The sequence below is a fragment of the Lemur catta genome, chromosome 2, assembly GCF_020740605.2.
Source record: "Lemur catta isolate mLemCat1 chromosome 2, mLemCat1.pri, whole genome shotgun sequence".
In the NCBI taxonomy this organism is placed as follows: Eukaryota; Metazoa; Chordata; class Mammalia; order Primates; family Lemuridae; genus Lemur; species Lemur catta.
The window spans coordinates 115,457,248-115,473,089 of NC_059129.1; the positions used below are offsets into that span (position 1 = coordinate 115,457,248).

At 36.1% G+C, this 15,842-nt stretch overlaps 1 pseudogene; it reads left to right on the top strand.

Moving 5' to 3' along the window:
* The first annotated feature begins 14,499 nt into the window (after positions 1-14,499).
* Positions 14,500-15,270, top strand: LOC123632135 (annotated as a pseudogene).
* Positions 15,271-15,842: the final 572 nt, after the last annotated feature.

Below are 15,842 nucleotides of genomic sequence, written 5' to 3' on the forward strand. Positions count from 1 at the left end.
TGATGATTAGAGATGCTGAGCATTTTTTTCATATGTCTGCTGGCCATTATAGTCTGTCTTCTTTTGTAAAGTTTCTGTTCATGTCATTTGCCCACTTTTTAATGGAGTTAATTTTTCTTGCTGATTTTCCTGAGTTCTATATAGATTCTGGTTATCAGCCCTTTATCAGATGTGTGGCATGTGAATATTTTCTGCCATTCTATAGGTTGTCTGTTTGCTCTCATGATAGTTTCCTTGGCATTGCAGAAGCTTTTTAATTTAATCATGTCCCAGTTATTTATTTTTGTTGTTGCTGTGATTGCCTTTGGGGTCTTCTTCATAAATTCTTTGCCTAGGCTATTGTCTGTAAGAGTTTTTCCAACATTTTCTTCTAGAATTCTTATAGTTTCATGCCTTAGGTTTAAGTCTGTTATCTACTGTGAGTTGATTTTTGTGAGAAGTGAGAGGTGTGGATCCTGTTTCAGTCTTCTACATGTGGCTGTCCAATTTTCCCAGTGCCATTTATTGAATAAAGATTCTTTTCCCCAGCGTATGTTTTTGTCTGCTTTGTCAGAGATTAGATGACTATATGAGGATGCTTTTACTTCTGGGTTCTCAATTCTGTTCCGTTGGTCTATGTCTCTGTTCTGGTGCCAGTACCATGCTGTTTTAGTAACTCTAGCCTTGTAGCATAGCTTGAAGTCTAGTAAATGTGTTATCTTTGCTTATGATTCCTTTTGCTATTCAGGGTCTTCAATGGTTCTATACAAAGTATAGAATTATTATTTCTGGATCTGTGAAAAATGTTGTTGTTATTTTAATAGGGGTTGCATTTAATCTGTAGATCACTTTAGGTAGTATAGACATTTTAACAATGTTGATTCTGCCAACCTATCAACATGGTGTGGTTTTCCACCTGCTTATGTCCTCTGCTATTTCGTTTCTCAGTGTTTTCTTATTCTCCTGGTAGAGGTCTTTTACCTACTTAGTTAAATATATTCCTAGGTATTTTATTTTCTTTGTTGCTATAGTAAAGGGTATTGAGTCTTTGATTTGGTTCTCAGTTTTATTGTTGTTGGCATTTGGGAATGCTACTGATTTCTGTACATGGATTTTGTAACCTGTGATGTTACTGAATTTGTCTATCAATTCCAGTAGTCTCATGGCACAGTCTTTGGAGTTTTCTAGGTATAAGATCATATCGTCAGCAAAGAGCAATAGTTTGACCTCTTCTGCCCCTATTTGCATGCCTTTGATATCCTTCTCTTGTCTGATTGCTCTGGTTAGGACTTCCAGCACTATGTTGAATAGAAGTGGTGATAGAGGGCCACCTTGTCTGATTCCAGTTCTAAGCAGTAATGTTTTCAGTTTTTCCCTGTTCAGTATGATGTTGGCTGTGGGTTTGTCATATATGACTTTAATCATTTTTAGGTATGCCTATTTTATTAAGCAATCTTACCATAAAATGGTGCTGAATTTTGTGGAATGCTTTTTCTGCACCTATTGAGAGGATCATATGGTCTTTGTTTTTGCTTCTATTTATGTGTTGAATTACACTGATAGATTTGTATATGTTGAAACATCCCTGCATCTTTGAGATAAAACCCACTTGGTTGTGATGGATTATTATTTTTTATAAGCACCTGAATTCTGTTTGCTAGCATTTTGTTGAGAGTTTTTACATCTATATTCATAAAGGATATTGGTCTATAGTTTTATTTTTGGTGCATCCTTTCCTGTTTTGATATCAGGTGATGTTGACTTCATAAAACATCTTGGGGAGGATTCCTTCCTTCTCAATGTTGTGGAATAATTTCTGCAGAGTAGGCATCAGTTCTTCTTTGTATGTCTGGTAAAATTCGGGTGTGAACCCATCAGGACTGGGACTTTTCTTTTTAGGAAGGCTTTTTATTACTGCTTCAATTTTGGTACTTGATGTTGGTCTGTTCAGGAATTCCATTTCTTCCTGATGGAGCCAAGGGAGGCTTTTTGTTTCTAAGAATTTGTCCATTTCCTCAACGTCTTCAAGTTTACACGCATAGAGGTTTTTATAGTATTCATGGATGATATTTTGTATTTCTGTGGTATAAGTTGTAATTTCTCCTTTTTCATTCCTGATTTAGTTTATTAGAGTCCTTTCTTTTCTGATTCTCATTAATCTAGGAAAAAGAGTGTCAATTTTGTTTATTTTTTCAAAGAACCAACTTTTTGTTTTATTAGTCTTCCGTATAGTTTTTTTAGTTATTGATTTCATTTAGTTTTGATCTTTGTTGTTTCTTTTCTTCTACTGGGTTTGGGGTTGGATTCTTCATTCTTTTCCAGTTCTTTGAGATGATTCATTAGATTGTTGATTTGTGATCTTTCTGTCTTTTGGATGTAGGCATTTATGGATATAAATTTTCCTCTCAGGGCTACTTTTGCTGTGTCCCACAGATTTTGATAACTTGTGTTTCCTTTATCATTTAGTTCAAGGAATCATTTGATTTCCAACTTAATTTCCTCCTTAATGCAATGACCCTTCAGCAGAGGTTGTTTAGTTTCCATGACTTTGTGTAGAGATGAGAGTTTCTGTTGGAGTTGATTTCTAATTTTATTCCACTGTGGTCTGAGAAGATGCATGGTATAATTTCTATTTTTTAATTTTTTTGAGACATGCATTGTGGCCTCAGATATGGTCAATCTTAGAGAATGTCCCATGAGCTGATCAGGAAAATGTATATTCAGTGGTTTTGGGGTAGAACGTTCTGTAATATCAGTCAGGCCCATTTGTTCTAGAGTTCTGTTTAAGTCTATTGTTTTTTGTTTATTTTCTGTTTGGAGTATCTGTCCTATTCTGTCAGAGGTGTGTTGAAGTTCCCACCTATTATGGTACTGCTGTTTATCATTTTGTTTAGATCAAGTAGGATTTGTTTTATGAATCTGGGTACACCTGAGTTAGGTGCATAAATATTTAAAATTGTTATGTCTTCTTGTTGAATTGTACCCTTCACCATATATAGTGATCATCTTTGTCTTTCATTACTTTTGTTAATTTGAAGACTAAGCTATATGAAATCAGAACTGCTATGCCAGCTTTCTTTTGGCTTTCATTTGCATGCAATATTGTTTTCTATCCCTTCACCTTGAGTCTGAATGCATACTTATGGGTTAGATGTATTTCCTGAAGACAGCAGATACTTGGCTTGTGACTTTGTTTGTTTGTTTTCTCCAGGAATTTGGCAGCCTGAAAAGTGTAATGTAATCTGATGCAAACCTAACTAGCTGAGAGAACTTATTAATTAAAAGAGTAGAGATGATGAATGATTTAGAAGTTAGAGATGAGAAAAAATTGGAGGGGGTCTGGTGTTTTTGAAATTTGGTTGAGATTAGGACAAAAGAAGAGAAATAAATCCAAATTGGAGAAGAGAAAGTTGAAAGGACAGGGGAAAGAAGAAAATGTAGGAATTTGATGCTATGGTGGTCAGAATGCTTTCTTTGGTAATTTCTAGAAAACATACATAGGAGTATAATAAAAACTCATCACCTAATTGATTTAATTTCCTGGTTTAAAGTGCAGCCAATAGTCCTTCACCAACACTAAAAGACCAAGATTCAGAACTACCATAGTAATCCTGGTCTTGTCTACATACATCTTAAGCTGAAAATGTATCTTCTCCTCATTTTTCAGGTAAGTCAATCGCGGGGTTTCAAGAGTACCTTGGACATAGTGATTGCTTCAGAATTGAAGAATAAATGAATAAGTAATTCAACCGAAGTCAGAAAGTTGGTACCAGGTGAAGAATTAGAGGTAAGGGATCCTGGGAAGAATTAGAGGTAAGTGATCCTTGTCTCCTGCCTCCTAATGCTACAGTCTTTCCAACACATCATATTCACCCTTGTTTTTTACTATTTCAGGAAATAGGACAGACTTAAACTTTCATTTCTTTGGGTAGAGTATTGTTGTAGTTTCTGCTTCTCCTAATCTTTAGAATGAGAAAAAGAAACAGCCCAGGAAAGTACTGGTAGACATTAACAATGACAGCATTAAAAATATATATACTAAGGAGAAGGACTGCAGAGGCATAATGTAGGAGTGTCTAGAGAGTACAAATAATCTCATATGAATTATTACCACTGCACCCCAGCAGTATACACATGAGAGCTGAAGATCACTCAGAGTAATTGCATATAGTATAAGGATAGAATATAGGTTATATATGCAGTACCAACTCCAGTAATTTTATGGAGTTTTTCTAGAACACTGAGTTGAAAAAAATTCAAAGGTCATGCATGAGATCAGTGGAAAGTGTACCAGATTGATTCACTATGTCTGTCATCATTATGCAGGGAGACATAGCACTATGAATACCATAAATCTTCAACTCCGATTTATTATAATTTGCATTAATATAATTGTTTTTACATCATTTCATGAATCATCATGTCTGGCAGAAGACTAGGGCATAGTTGACAATTTTTATTTGTTGAATTAACTTTTGCTAACATAAGCACTTATAGTAGGGGCTAAATAGATATTTGATGAACAACATGTGTAGTAATCAAAGACTCTTGAGGTATGCTGATAGGAAAATATATTAGAAAAAATAAGAAAATGTCCTCTCATAGTATTGCTCGCTACATATCTCTATTACCTGGAAGAGAATAAGGAGAGAGAGATTTCTTGATATCAGGTAAACATGATTGACATTGCCTTCCATGCCAGTAGTCAGATGAAAAAATGCCTTTTAATTGCAATGCTTTAGAAAAGTTCAATTCAGTCTACATTTTGAAAATTTCGGGGCTGAAGTCAATTAAATAGTACAAGAGAACTGGGTAAAACTTGTGGTTGGTGTGGTTTTACCATTCAGTGACATGTGGGACACATTCTTGGGTGGAAGCAACCATCATCCAAGTTTAGAATTCACTGAAATCTGTGACTTTTGAGATCTGAACCCAACCTGAACTTTTTGGTGCTGTGTATTTTCTTCTTGTTTTTTCTTTTCCCTGGCAAAAGACCATATGGGTGTGTGTGTGTGTGTGTGTGTGTGTGTGTGTGTGTGTGTGTGTATTTTAAAGTTTATAATAATTACTGTAAAGCCAATTGGGATATATGTTTTTAAATACTCTTTGATGAGTTAACTATAAATAAATTAATTTCAAGAGAATTAAATTTCTATTAAAATATATGAAGATTTACAAATTGAAATGAAATATACTTAGAAAAACATAGTTTAGATTTTACCCAAACCAGAATATTTGTTAAAATAGCTGAAAAATATTAAATGATCTCAAATTGTGGTCCAGCTCAAAAACCTAATTTACATTATTTCCCAATATTCATATTCCCTAGGATCCCTAAGCAATATAAGGTAAAAACTATTGCTCCTCAGGGAAGAGAAGTTCAGATCTCTTATTTTGGTCTCCTTCTCATTCATCAAATCACACTGGGACCTGTCCTTGGTTGATAACATATAGGGCCACCATGCAAGTTCTAAGAGCCACCTGGGAGAAATGATTAAAATCATGTGGCTAAGCTCTTCAAAACATATAGAAAAATTGATATGCCTGTCCCTATGGGAGGAAAAGAAATCCACAAGAATAATGACCTTAATGGAGCTTTGGTGTTGCTTGACTTCTAGTGTGTACTCTGTAGTGGAGCCAAATCTTCTAATCTGAAAGATTGTGGTGTTGGCCAGCAAAGGAGTGAAATAAATGTATGGGATATTAGACATAGTTTGCATGTGGTTTTGTGAGAATATCATCCTTTTAAATAATATGTATTCTGTTATTTTACTCAGTCTATTGTGTCCCTTTACATCTTTTAAAAGATATCATTTTAGTTTAATATGGTAGAGTGGAAAAAGCATGGGCTTTGGCGTTGGACAGATCTAACACTGTTATATACTAGCTGAGGGGATTTGGGCAAGCACTGTAGCTGGCACATAGTAAGGGGCTGTGCCATTTCTACCTCAAAATGTTATGGTTGTGAGAGTTTGAGATTTTATGTAATCTGGTATAATGTAGGTAGTCAATAAATGTGAGTTATAACAAATTTTGTGTTTTTGATCTTATAGCCTCAGAAAGTTTATGTGAAAAGAAAATTACATTTTAAAAGGAATAAAATTCATCCATCACTGTCAGCATTTGTTTAGTTTTCATGTACTAGGGCCAGATCACTAGGCGTTCAATTAAAAGGACATGAGAATAGAACTTCTTTTCCCTACTAAAGATTCTTGACGAAACTGTGCCACATTAGAAAACAAATTAGGCTTCATCAAAAAAGAAAGACAAATTAAGAAATCACATTTAGAATGGTTCCTTGTCAGTGCTTGGATTGTGCAAGCATTCAACATTGCTCTTTGGCTTTGTTGTAACATCATCTTGCTATGATACTCAGAAATAAGTACTGAATTCTCACTTTTGCAGTTTAACTTTTGAAATTTATAACCGTTAGATCTCAAACAATTATCTGGAATCTACAGTTAAATTTAGCAAAGAAGAAATGTTTTCTGCTCTCTACAGGCCTCACTTAGACAAGTTTCTGGATATTGCTAATTGCCATGGAAAACATATATCCATTTCAGAAGCTCCTGCAGGCTTAGAGAATGCCTGATATTACAGAGCTTTCCAGACATAACATTATCCGTATAGACGATTAGTCAGTTATATACTGACTTGATTATTTGGAGGGTGCATATCTAGCTTACCTGTTCCCCAATCTGGGACCTTGAGTCCTAATAAATGAGAGGCAGTGAATGATGATTTTTAATATAAATCTAAGAGAAATATCTTTTACATATAACTGCCATTTGCCTTTATAGCTTCTATGTTCCCTTTGATTTCTTTTTCTTTTTTTAAAATTTATTTTATTTTATTTATTTATTTTGATAGCCAGTTGTCTGTTTGTTTGTTTATTTATTTCACCATCTTATGAGGGTACAAATGTTTAGGTTACAAATATTGCCTTCACCCCACACAAGTCAGAGCTTCAAGCGTGGCCATCCCCCAGATGGCAGGCACTGCACCCATTAGGTGTGGATATACCAATCCCCTCCTCCCCTCTCCCACCTGCCAAGCACCAGATTAATGTTACTATTATATGCATACTTAAGTGTTGATCAGTTAATACCAATTTGATGGTGAGTACATGTGGCACTTATTTTTCCATTCTTGTGATACTTCACTTAGTAGAATGGGCTCCAGCTCTATCCAGGATAATATAAGAAGTGCTATATCACCATTGTTTTTTGTGGCTGAGTAGAAGTCCATGGTATACATATACCACATTTTCTTAAGCCACTCATGTATTGATGGGTACTTGGGTTGTATCCACATCTTTACAACTGTGAATTGTGCTGCTATAAACATTCTAGTGCAGATGTCTTTTTAATAGAATGTCTTTTTTTTTCCTTCGGGTAGATGCCCAGTAATGGATTGCTGGATCAAATGGTAGTTCTACTGGTAACTCTTTGAAGTATTTCCATATTACTTTCCACAGAGGTTGTACTAGTTTGCAGTCCCACCAGCAGTGTATGAGTGTTCCTTTCTCTCAGCATACTTGCCAACATTTATTGTTTGGGGACATTTTGATAAAAGCCATTCTCACTGTAGTTAAGTGATAACTCATTGTGGTTTTGATTTGCATTTCCCTGATGATTAGAGATGCTGAGCATTTTTTCCATATGTCTGCTGGCCATTATAGTCTGTCTTCTTTTGTAAAGTTTCTGTTCATGTCATTTGCCCACTTTTTAATGGAGTTAATTTTTCTTGCTGATTTTCCTGAGTTCTATATAGATTCTGGTTATCAGCCCTTTATCAGATGTGTGGCATGTGAATATTTTCTCCCATTCTGTAGGTTGTCTGTTTGCTCTCATGATAGTTTCCTTGGCATTGCAGAAGCTTTTTAATTTAATCATGTCCCAGTTATTTATTTTTGTTGTTGCTGTGATTGCCTTTGGGGTCTTCTTCATAAATTCTTTGCCTAGGCTATTGTCTGTAAGAGTTTTTCCAACATTTTCTTCTAGAATTCTTATAGTTTCATGCCTTAGGTTTAAGTCTGTTATCCACTGTGAGTTGATTTTTGTGAGAAGTGAGAGGTGTGGATCCTGTTTCAGTCTTCTACATGTGGCTGTCCAATTTTCCCAGTGCCATTTATTGAATAAAGATTCTTTTCCCCAGCGTATGTTTTTGTCTGCTTTGTCAGAGATTAGATGACTATATGAGGATGCTTTTACCTCTGGGTTCTCAATTCTGTTCCGTTGGTCTGTGTCTCTGTTCTAGTGCCAGTACCATGCTGTTTTAGTAACTATAGCCTTGTACTTTAGCTTGAAGTCTGATAAATTGATGCCTCCCAATTTGTTCTTTTTGCTTAAGATTGCTTTTGCTATTTGGGGTCTTCTCTGGTTCCATACAAAATGTAGAATTATTTTTGCAAACTGAATTCAGGTGCTTATCAAAAAAATAATCCATCATAACCAAGTGGGCTTCACCTCAGAGAAACAGGGATGGTTCAACATATGCAAATCTATAAATGTAATTGAACACATAAATAGAAGTAAAAATAAAGACTATATGATCCTCTCAATAGATGCAGAAAAAGAATTTGACAAAATTCAGCACTCATTTATGATAACAATGCTTAACAAAATAGGCATAGATGGGACTTCCTTAAAAATGATAAAAGACAGATATGACAAGCCTACAGCCAACCTCATTCTGAACAAGGAAAAATTGAAAGCATTACTGCTTAGAACTGGAACCAGATAAGGTTGCCCTCTATCACTACTTCTATTCAACATAGCGCTGGAAGTCCTAGCCAGAACAATGAGACAAGAGAAGGAAATCAAGGGTATCCAAATGTGGACATAAGAGGTCAAACTATCGCTATTTGTTTATGATATGATCGCATATCTAGAAAACCCCAAAGACTGTGCCATGAGACTATTGGAATTGATAAACAAATTCACCAAAGTCTCAGGTTACAAAATCTATGTACAGAAATCAGTATGCCCACTACAGTCAAATTGAGAACCAAATAAAAGACTCAATACCCTTCGCTATAGCAAAAAAGAAAAGAAAATACCTTGGAATATATTTAACTAAGGAGCTAAAAGACCTCTACATGGAGAACTATAAAACACTGAGGAAGGAAATAGCAGAGGACATATACAGGTAGAAAGGCATACCATGTTTATGGGTTGGCAGAATCATCATTGTTAAAATGTCTATACTATCCAAAGTGATCTACAGATTCAATGCAATCCCCATAAAAATACCAACATCATTTTTCACAGATCTAGAAAAAATGATTCCTTTTCTTTGTATTAGTACTACTTCCTCCATATTCAAAACTCTCATCAGTTCAAAGCTTCAGTTACAAGAGACTTCTACCTGACTTTTCTGTATCTTTTTTCACCCATTGTATCAATTTCTGTGTGCCATAATCCTAATTATAATACTTTCCATAAATGCCTACGAGAGTTTTTTGTTGTCCACTATTTTAAAACTTTGGGATCTAGTTAGGTGATCTCTAAGAACTTGGAATTAAATTTTTAGAAATACACCAAGTTAAACCACAACATCAATAGAATATAGGTAATGTGTGTCAGCTAAAGTAAGTGTCTCTGGTAGCCTATCTAAATATGCTCATGTATCTAAGCAAAGAGTGAGCCTCTCAGAAAGAGGGATTTGTCATTCTTAGACATGTAGGAAAGAGGTGTGTGTCAAATGTACATGTTGGAAATAATCTATCCAAGGACAGTCCAAAGAAAGGGAAATTGGCCATCCAGTCTGTAATATTCCCATTCCTAATGGCAAAGATAGTTACAGTGCGGAGATGAGGTAGGTATGATAGATTTTAGATCTCATTGTCAATATTATCCTTATTGTGAGACGCAAACATCCACCTATCTTAATCTGAAGCCAGTAAACAATAGATCTGCTTAATTTTGCTTGCTCATATTCATGCTCACCAAGGAAATTTGTTTATTAAAGGTCTCCAAGGACATCATACTAACATTAAGCCTTTCCTGTCCTTGTAACAAAGATTGATCCTGGAAATTCAGTAAAATTATATCTGATCATTGTTTATTCTAGTGTTTTAGTCATTTTTGTTTGATTGCCTTCCTAAAATTACCCCAAATTTATGCAGGAATCTATGTATTCTCTTCCTTGTGGTCAAAAGTTTCTTAGGGTTTGGAAGCAGCCTCCAAGCAGAAGGTGAATCAATCCTGATTCGTCTACACTGACCACTGATTCCCATACTCCATATTAGTGACTTGTCTAGAACAGAAACAGTCCTGGCCTGTGAGATATAAAAGCGTCCTGCTGGTGGACCTCAAGAAAGATTCCTATTTCCTACATCAGTTACAAAGGGAACCATGCCTTCTCCCTCTTAAGGATCCTGTCGTCTGTATAATGCTTTTGAGTGCTATAAGGACCCCCAAGGGAAGTTAGCTGAGGACAAGGCAGAGAGAGAGAGAGAGAGAGAGAGAGAGAGAGAGAAGGAAGGAAAGAGAGAGAGAGAGAAAGAAGGAAAGAGAGAGAGAGACTGCAGGCTTGAGGACAGTTTGATCACCTGAATTAATGAGCTCTGGTGTTGCTCTACCTCTATGCTAAAACACATAACATGAATTTAAAATTTAGGTTTTCTATTACTTGAACTATCTCATAATTTAAGGCAGTGTAGTAATGTAGTATTGAGGTTAAAACCATGGGCATTGGAGCCACTTGTGTCATTGGGAATCCCAGCTTTGCCAATTCTTCAAGACATGAATGTGGGGAATTTAACATTGTTGTGCCTTTGTTTCCTTACATTAGTTTACAGACTAAAAGAATTAATATAAAGCAAAGAACTAATAATTTTCTCAAATTATAAATTTTTGATGAATATTAGGAGAAACAATTTACAGCAGAAAGCAATGTGATTGATATACTTCCAAGCAGTTGGGCTATAGGAAGAAAATACAAGACTCCTGCCAACACAGATATTCTAATTCTCTATGTATTTCTTATTTAAAGGAGTAAGTTGGCATTTTGATATCTACCCCAGTTTTATGTATATTAAAATTAACATGAGTCATTCTCATGATAATCCCTTGGCACTGGCAATAATGAATTTTTGAACCTTAAAAGTGGTGGACTAGATGATCCAACAAAGCTGCAATTACATCAGTTATTTCCAAACCCCTCTCTGTGGACCTATGCAGCCTGTGATGAGGTGTTCACTAGCCTCCAGGAAAATGAGAACATAAGGCATGGGTTTTTTCATAAGCAAAATTTCTAATTTAGAAGAATGTCCTATATTTTTGGTTTCCAGATTAATTTTATTAAATTTACTTTCTTTTATTAAAATGTGAAATCCAGAGTTTTTACATGGCCCTTCTTGGCCAATCACTATTCAGTGTGTTTCCTGAGCTCCATTCAAACAAGATTCCCCACTTTACCCTGACCTACTTGATCAGAACCTCCACATCCTATCAATGCCCCATCTCTCAAGTATTTCGTGGAGGTCCCAGGGTGTCTCTAATGATGCCATCACCATTGAATCTTTGGTGCTGCACACCAAGCTTGAGAAGTACCGTCCAAGCTTCATCCCTGCTACAGTGGAGAGGGCTTCTCCCATTCACTCTTGCAGATGCTGCAATTTTCTGCTGGCCTTTCTTTGGAGTCCACCTGGCAGTGAGGATCAAATTAGGAAAATTGTTCTCTCTCCTTGGTATGTTTTTTTTTCTCAGATGGCCCAAAGCTCCATTATTTTGGGCCCACATTTTTCATTTTGGTTCAGATACCAGCCTCTGTAATAGATTCACATGTCTACTCTCCTCCTATTACAGAAATGGCATGGGATGAAGTTCCTCAGCCATGGCATGCCCTCCCCCAGAGCAAATCCATTCCAGGAACTTATTCAGGATCTCATGTTAAAAGGCTTTAGTCAAGTCACCCACCAGTACCACCCCCCAGTGTGTCTGAACTACAGCTATAGATGGAATATGAATTTTTATCCAGAGAATACAAATATATTTCCATCAAGTCTGTTTCATCAGCTTGACAAATATAGCTGAAGCCCAGCAGTTGGTAGTAGAAGCCCATGTGTAACTCAAGCTGAATCATTGCTATCATTATTTAGGAAGTTTGGGATATGGAAATAGTTCCTAAAGATCAAGCCTCCAGTTCTTTTCAATTATTCTTGGGAAAATTATTTGATATCTCTAGACCTCTGTAAATTTATATGTAAAATAGGGATAATAATAGTACTTACTGCTTATGTAAATTGAGTTTGTATATTAGAAGGGTACATAATAGCGAATACATAGTAAATCCTAATACATGTCAGATATTATGATTATGATTATTAACTCTGTCACACTGCTTCCTAAGGTAGAAGCGTATAGATATGTCTAATTGACTTGAGCTAGTGTATTCTGACATCACTTCTTTTAAAGACACACATAATGCCTTAAAAGAAAACCTCTTATAATTAATTATGCTATATCACTGCATTTAAACTCTACTCTGAGGAGTTTCCAGACTTTAATAGGGGAAATCTTGTAATATAATACATACGTAACTCAATGAATTAATTATAATAATGTCCTATACTACTAGATGCATAAAAGTAGTGACAGCATTCCATCAGACGATGGGCTATATAACCTAATAGAATGGAAAATTTTCTTAATACTACAGATTATCCTTATCCTGGCTTATTTACCCAGCAAGTGGCAGGGAAGTTCAAATGACTGCTGACATTGTAGCTTTAGTTCAAGTCACGGCTCAACCTCACAGAGGCACAACTGACAATTCCAGATGTCCATTAGTCACAGAACCATTGAGACAGACCTCACTGATCAGTTTGTAAGCTGTGGGCAGATCATGAAATTGTCTTGCCACCATACAGATAAACAAAACATATGTGCTATTAGTTTAGAGCTGAAGACAGAATTTGAATGTTAACTTAAAAATCAAACAAGAAGCATATGAGAAACAATAACATTTTAAAAAGAGAGAGAAGAAAATGCAAAATAGGAGGATATAAACAAAGGTAGGCTGTAATGTAGAAGGGAGCCTGATTTTTATGGTAATATTACCGTCTTTGATTATTGCACGGGGAGACTCATGCTGCCTGAAATTATGTCTAGCATTTTACACTGGCAGATTGGACTAGACAGAGGCTTGGAAACTTGTGGATTTGTGGCTCTTCAGATGTCCTTCTATATTGGAATGTGTTTGTGTTTGCTTTTATTTGTTTTTAATAAAAAAAACTTGAAGAGGTTTTTTGCCTTGGTAGATTTTCTTTGGAATCCCAGAAACGGCTCTTGAGGGCTCTGTGGCTCTTTTGTGATGATAAACCAAAGTTTTGAGCTTGTCCCAGTTAAAATTCCAGACACTAAAAAAGCCAACTTTAATTATTATTATTGTTTTCTACAGAACTGAGCCCCTTTCTGATTCTTCAGGTTTATACTAATAGTCTTCTAAACATATTGCTTTTTATTTTGGTTAAGCTGGGACTACAAAACAAAGAAGGGAAACTTCACAATAAGGTTTTAGAGGTACCAAGTTTTTGAGTCTCCTTGGAATGTACCTGTGCTGTAGAGGATATTACTGGGGAGAAAACATTAATAAAAACAGGTTTTGTGGTGAAGAACAAATTTTACAAACTTATAGAAGACATTATTACCTGGGGGAAGATGGCAAATGAGATAAGGATAATCTCCGTAAAACAAAAAATTTATTGTAATATCTGAATCTCCAAACTGAGACTTTAATTGGTAATCTTAGAATCTTAGAGTTATAAGGAAACTTACAGATTTGCATATCCAACCTCAATTTTCTGCAAGAACTAGCTGTACCAGGTCCAAAACAGATTACTCAATTTCTATGTAAGTTTGCACCCTACCAGATATTTCACTATCATACAAGAAAGACAGTCCTTTCCTATTGAGAACAACTCTGGCAGGAAGTTCAGCCTCACACTGGGCCAAAAGTTATTTCCTTTTAACTTTGACCTACTAAGCATAGTTGTCCTCTGAAGTTACTCCTTCTTTTATGTAATACCTGTCAGTTACTGAATGTAGTTCTTATTCTGCCCAATTCCCTAAATTCTTTTCTTGTCAAGAGTCCTCCTACAACCATTTCTCTCCTTTAAATTAAATTAAGTCATATTAACATTAATTGAATACGACCATGAGCCATACTCTGTGGTAGGATCTCAGAATACAAAAGTGATCTATGGTTTGTAGTCTTAAGATCACAACTGGAACAGGGAGACTGAGTGACACACAATCTTATCACTGCAATATTTTCTAACCAATATTAAGTAGAGGCCTACACAGACTGGACGGTGGTCAGAAAGTGATTAGATCTTGCTAGAGAAGCTGGAAAATCAATGTCTAAACAGTAGCATTTTTCTAAATAAAAAATTAAGGAAAGGCATTTCAGATAAATCAAAATATGTGTATAAGGCATCTGTGTGAAAAGCAAGTTGTGTTAGGAGAGAGGGGCACATACAGAGTATTGTGAAGTTTTTGATGTAAGACTTGAATGGGTTCTCCAAGCACCCAAGATATCAGAAGAAAAGAAGCCAAGGGGAAGGCAGTGGTCCCATCTGTCATGAAGAAGCAGGAGGCCAAGAAGTTGGTGAACCCCCTGTTTGAGAGAAGGCCTAAGAAGTTTAGCTTTGGACAAGAGATCCAGCCCAAAAGGGACTTCACTGGCTTTGTCAAATATCCCTGCTGTATCCAGTTCCAGCAGCAAAAAGGTATTTTCTATTAGCATCTGAAAGAGCCACCTGTGATTAACCATTTCACTCAGTGTTTGGAGCACACCAAACAGCTACATAGCTGTCCCACAGGCACAGACCAGAGACAAAGCAAGAGAAAAAGCTCAGGCTGAGAAGAAAGCTTTAGGCACTAAGAGACCACCTGTCCTTTGAGCAGGTGTTAATATTGTCACCACCCTGGTGGAAAAGAAGGTTCAGCTGGTGATGATCACACATGACGTGGATCCCATGGAGCTGGTTGTCTTCCTGCCTCCCCTGTGTCAGAAGATGAGGGTCCCTTATTTAAGGGGAAGCCCAGGTTGGGGTGCCTAGTCCTCAGGAAGACCTGTGCCCCCGTAGCCTTCACACAGATTAACTCAGAAGACAGAGGAGCTCTGGCTAAGCTGGTGGAAACTATCAGGTCCAATAACAATGCCAGATACCATGAGCTCCACCATCACTGGGGAAGAAATGTCCTGGGTCAAAAATATGTGGCTCACATTGCCAAGCTGGAAAAGACAAAGACTAAAAAATTTACCACTAAACTGGGTTAAATGTGCACTGTTGAGTTTTCTGTACATAAAAATCATAACAATTCTCCTAAAAAAAAAAAAAAAAAAACCCAGAAGCTTGAATAGACCCAGAGATTTTTATTAACATAAATCAACTAGGGGCTATTTTCCAATCTTCTAAATTATCTTGAATTTCCATCTCCTCTTAAAAATGTTTATTCTTCCTTTCCTAGTTTAAGAGTAATTCTACTTCATAGGAAAGACAGTGAAATAGGAATTGAGAATTTTGGTTTTCTCACAGTATTCTTAAACACCACACCCTCCTACCCCAATTAATTGGTCTCTTCCTCTCTTTTTCTGATTCTTGCACCCCAAATAGCTTTAAAATACTTCCATTCTTCAGATCCTTAGCTCATCACAGGCTTTGTTCTTACCAACACTATTCTATTCCTACTTTTCTACTTTCTGTGATTGTTTACCCTTTCAGTGCTTTTTATGTTTATCCATGTAAAATATTCCTTGAGAGAGTTATCAGTGCTTTTTAAGTTAATTATAGTATTTGATTATTTATAATAATAGATCATTGTTCCAAGAGCTTTAGATACATTATTCCA